Source organism: Anastrepha obliqua, unplaced genomic scaffold (genome assembly GCF_027943255.1).
Source record: "Anastrepha obliqua isolate idAnaObli1 unplaced genomic scaffold, idAnaObli1_1.0 ptg000005lb, whole genome shotgun sequence".
NCBI classification, from domain to species: domain Eukaryota; kingdom Metazoa; phylum Arthropoda; class Insecta; order Diptera; family Tephritidae; genus Anastrepha; species Anastrepha obliqua.
Window position 1 is genome coordinate 192,103 of NW_026562177.1, and position 5,928 is coordinate 198,030.

The window sequence follows — 5,928 nt, forward strand, 5'->3', positions numbered from 1 at the left end:
CTCATCGACCACAAATTAAGGCATTACGCTGTGGTAAGAAAGCTCAAGAATTTTAGCCTATATAATTGAGCGAATATTCAGACACACGCGCGCACACGTATTGTACATATATATTATATAAACGTACATATGTATACATACATATATATATATTCATACATGTATTTATATATATGTACTTTGACCGAAAATCGAAGGTCTTTGCAAACGCGTCGGAGATTAATATTCGTATTTCATTAACAGAAAGTAACAGTTGCTTACACATTTGTTTAGTTTATTGCATAACCAGAGGATAAAAGCATCAAAAACACAGCTTGGAGCTCAGAGCGGGTTTTGAGTTCAGAAATAATAATCAAATTACAGTAGCATACACTAAAATCCGGACACTTGCGTAGCTGCCAATTACAGTTGAACTTTGATTGAGTCTAGTAGACCTTCCGTTTTTTCTGTGCAATTTAATTTACACAATTTGCTGTCTTTGCGATTGGTGGGTATGTAGATTTGATGGCAAGAGTACCACAGGTACACTTCAAGTAGCATTTACGTGCCATTTTGATACCATAATGTGGACCACTACCTGCGAAAAATTTAGGGAAGAGAAACCATCTACAGCCATCCAGTGCTGTTGATGTAGCGGAGGAGAGAAAAGGGATCTAAGCTGAAGAATTTCCTCATGCCATCTCCAAAGGCGCACTAAGCAATCTCAAGCGCCTAGCCGCCAGAGCCGGATATTTGTAGAGAAAGTGCTCAACATAGTTCTTCTGTGCAGGATTCCCACAGCTTCTGCAATAGGGGTTGTATGGAATTCCAAGCTTCTCCGCATGAGTACCGATCACCCAGTGTACAGTCAACACCGCAGTAAGTTTGGAAATTGAATGGGGGGGGGGGGGGGGGGGGGGGGGCGATGAGACAGACATCCATCTGCCTTGCGTTGTTTTTAGAAAGAAATTGTGCAATTCCCCTTTAACAACGGTCAAGGGGACAACGATGTCTGAGAAGGGAACAACTGAAACCGGTTTTCTCGACCCCTTCCTGGCAAGCTCATCGGCAATTTCATTTCCCTCTATATTCCTGTGCCGAGGAACCCAGATAAGGTAAATACTTCCTGCACGTTTGAGACGTTTGAGTTCCTCTTTCTAGGAGTTAACCAGAAGCGAGCGACAGGGCTTTAATCGCAGCTTGACTATAGGAAAAAATATAAGTGGCTCGCTCCCAACAGCGATCCCTAATCATTTTGCATGCTTGTCGGATCGTGAAGACCTCTGTTTGAAAAACTCTGCTTCTTTCCGGCAGCTTAAAGGAGACTGAAATATTGGCTGATTTAGAGAAACCCCCGCTCCCACTCTTGATTCCATCTTGGATCCGTCAGTGAAAACAGATGTACCGATATCCGTGCCGACTCTCCCCTCTTTCCAATCTTGCCTGCTTGGAAATATAGCCCTACCATAACCCTAAAAACCCCAGTTTGCGGATGGAAAGATCAGTACGAAGTGTGCGAGTGGTAAGTCGTGAAAAAAAGCTGTGAAAAAAGCCGATTCTCAAAAAAGTTAGTCGTGAAACAAAAACTTGTTGTTTGCTGGAAGTCATGGAAACCGCAGCCTTTGCGAAATTAGTGCCAAAATTATTTTAGTGTGGTTATAATTTTTCTTCAAACTAATTACTTTCCAAAAGATCTCCGGAAATCAAAAACTAAGCTGATCTTGGCAAACAAAAAGCACCGCACAGTGATCAAGTCATTAAAAAACGACGAATTCAATCGATTTTAACAAAACTAACAGCTGGAAACAGTTCAAAGTACTCTTTGGGGAAGGCGACTAAATATTTGAGTAATCCAAGACAACACTGTTCTCCGATTAGCATTGACGAAAGGCACTGGGGCAAAACGAGTAAGTAAAAAGCGAAAATATTCGCTGAGCAGCTTAAGAAAATCTTTAGCCCAAATGACGGCTACTCCGTAATCGAAGCAACAAAAAGTTTGCATTAATGCGATGCTCACATTACTCCAGCTACACCAAAGGAAGTTGACAGATAAATCAATAAAATTAAGTTTAAAAAGTCTTGTGGTTTGATTTATTAGCCGCTGAAGTGCTACGAATTCTTCTAATTAACTGCACCATTTATTTCACCAGCTTACTTAAGGGGTTATATACAGTTAGAAGGCCGAAAAAAAGCGAATTTTCCAGAATTTTTTCTGAAAAATTTTTTTAATTTATTGATCTAAAAATTATTACACACATTATGTTATTTTCTAACTGTATTTTAAATTGATAGATATCGACAACATCGGCCTTAACAACCGCGCTGTTAGTTCTGCCTTCTCCAAATTGGATAAAGAGGCAAAGCGATTGGGTCTGGTGGTGAACGAGGACGAAACGAAGTACCTCCTGTCATCAAACAAACAGTCGGCGCACTCGCGTATCGGCACCCACGTCACTGTTGACAGTTATAATTTCGAGGTTGTAAAGGATTTCGTTTATTTAGGAACCAGCATTAACACCGATAACAATGTCAGCCTTGAAAGCCAACGTGGAGTCTTTCTCGCCAACAAGTGCTACTTTGGGCTAAGTAGACAACTGAGCAGTAAAGTCCTCTCTCGACGAACAAAACTAACGCTCTACAAGGCTCTCATCATGCCCGTCCTAACGTGTGGCGCAGAAGCGTGGACGATGACGAATATCGCAGGCGATGAAACGATGAGCTTTACGACGGCATAGACATAGCGCAGCGAATAAAGATCCAGCGGCTACGTTGGCTAGGTCATGTCGTCCGAATGGATACAAACGCTCCGGCTCTGAAAGTATTTGATGCGGTACCAGCTGGTGGTAGTAGAGGAAGAGGAAGGCCTCCTCTGCGTTGGAAAGATCAGGTGGAGAAGGACTTGGTTTCACTTGGTGTATGAAATTGGCGCCGGTTAGCACGAGAAAGAAACGACTGGCGCGCTTTATTAAACTCGGCCAAAATCGCGTAAGCGGTTATCGCGCCAATTAAAAAGAGAAGAAGAACTGTATTTTAAAGACTTAGTATTAGTAAAAAAATTTATTTGGAAAGGAGCTACAACTGATCTCCGGGAGCTCTTCTCGAAGAATACGTTTTGCGATGACCACTATATCTCTGAACTGAATCATCTGAAATTGAAAGATCAAACAGATTTCGTTTAAGTAATAAAATAAATAATAAATAATTGGCGCGTACACTTCTGTTAGGTGTTTGGCCGAGCTCCTCCTCCTATTTGTGGTGTGCGCCTTGATGTTGTTCCACAAATGGAGGGACCTACAGTTTCAGGCCGACTCCGAACGGCCGATATTTTTATGAGGAGCTTTTTCATGGCAGAAATACACTCGGAGGTTTGCCATTGCCTGCCGAGGGGCGATCGCTATTAGAAAAATGTTTTTTTTTTTTTTATTAATTTTGCTTCCACCGAGATTCGAACCAACGACCTCTCTGTGAATTCCGAATGGTAATCACGCACCAACCCATTCGGCTACGGCGGCCGCCAAGTAAGTAAGTAATGCTAAATGCTAAATGCTAAATCTAGTAATTAAGCGAAGGAATAAGCAAAATACTTTTTCTTGAGAAAGTGGCGGTTTCTGAAAACTCCATTTTGAGAAAAACGTTCTTAAAATTTGAAAAGTACTTTTCATAGGATACAATTTTTTTTAACTTACTTGGAGTTGTCTATTCCGCCGCTTTGGCAGCTTCTAATAATTTGTGCTGATGTTATCTGCGGGCCATTCTTCCATCTCGGGCCATTCTTCCATAATGATGCCATTCCTTTATTAAATCTTTGAACTCGAGACAACAGTCAATATATTGGCGAATTCGCGGAGGTCCTAATGATACCCAAGCCTGGAAAATCTTCTAGGTACGTCAAATTTATTAAAAAAAAAATACTGTCGCATGCATTCCACTAAGTATGGTCCGTAGGGCTACTCCAAAAGCTGAATTCGATGCTGTCCGCACAATCTTGCGAGGAGCCTTCGTCAAATCTCTATGACAGGTATATATATATATATATATATAATTGGCGCGTACACCCTTTTTGGGTGTTTGGCCGAGCGCCTCCTCCTATTTGTGGTGTGCGTCTTGACGTTGTTCCACAAATGGAGCGACCTACAGTTTCAAGCCGACTCCGAACGGCAGATATTTTTATGAGAAGCTTTTTCATGGAGGTTTGCACTCGGAGGCTTGCCATTGGCTGCCAAGGGGCGACCTCTATTAGAAAATGCTTTTATTAACTTTGGTTCCACCGAGATTCGAACCAGCGTTATCTCTGTGAATTCCAAATGGTAATCACGCACCAACCCACTCGGCTACGGCGGCCGCCGACAGGTACTTTTACGATATATACGGGAGTGCCTATTTTGCTTAAAAAAATAAAAGCTGGCGTACCACAACAGAGCACCTTCTGGAGCTCTGCTGTATGTCCTCTACACACAAGACCTACCATTGGCAAACCTGTACGTAACTACAACATTTTCGGATGATACTGTGCACTCGACAATTGAAGTGCTGCTACTAAGTTCAAGAAGCTATCAACTAGGTTGCCTCCTGAGCCAAAAAGTGGAGGATTGAATTAAAAAACTGCAAATAAGCCCACACAGAATGAAAACCAATCTTTATGGACGAATCAACAATCCCATATGTTAATGAAGCTAAATAGATAGTAAAGCGTGATAGGATTGAAGGTACTTTTTCCTGTAGGGTTTTTTTTGTTAGATCACGCGTGACTAATGTCCAACTATTGTAAATACAGAACTCTTTTTACAATTGCATCACGAAAATCGACGCCCTGTGAAAAGTGTTGTTCGCGCACTCAGATCAACCTTATGGTGTTCAGCGACGGCTACGTCAATGAGGAAAATTGCCGTATTTTGGGCTGAAGTCCGACCCAAAGCTATTCGAGAACAGCCATTAGATCTATTGAAAATAACCGTTTGGTGCGGTCTCTGAGCTGGAGGAATCATCGGCCCATATTTCTTCAAAGGCGAGGCTGGCACCAATGTAACAGTGAATGGCGAATGCTATGATAAGCAACTTTTTAATATTAAGAATTGATCTCCACAATATTTGCTTCTAACAAGACGGCGCTACTTGTCTTACAGTCCGTGAAACAACATTTACTGCGTCGGCGTTTCGGTGAGCAATTTATCTCTCGTCTCGGACCAGTGGAGTGGCCTTCAAGTTTGTATGATTATCACAACTTTGGAGTTTGATTTGTGGGGTATGTAAAGTCTTAATGCTTTGTAGAAAAACCAGCTTCGATTGAGGATAGGAGCGCAAAGTGGAAGCAAAGCGAATGCGACCGATATACATAGAATGCCCAATAGATGCCTAGATGCGTCGCCCAAAGAAGCTATTTTGAAACAGATCTCCTGTGGGGATGACTGTTTTCACGAACAGACGACAAGCTCGAATGCGTGAGGTAAAACCCATATCGAGTAACGATATTCGACAAGACGATATCGAGTAACGATATTGCAATTTTCCGATGCCCCATTGGTGACAAGCCAATGGATGCTATCGATAGTGTATAACCCCAATACGCAAGTACGAAAGGAACCAGGACGCAGGTACCTGGTATGTCTAAAAGGCATAAACACGGCTCCACCTTGATGAAATTGCTTTTAGGAGTCCCAGGGTGGAATCGACCGAGAGGGGAGGAATGTTATAGGGTTAGTGGGAGCACGCCCCACATATCACTGGTGTGACGACACCTTTGATGTTTTTTCTGGCGATTTAAGCCTCCTCTCCAAAAAAAAAAAAACCAAACGCTTCGATTGAGGTATTGGAAGCCAACATTACTAAAGTTATTCACGACATACCGAACGAAGTCCTCCGGCGAGTCATTCAAAATTAGTGTTTACAGATGGCCGAATTACGGCGCAGGGAAAGTAATTTACTTTAAAAAATAAATACCATGAATGGTCC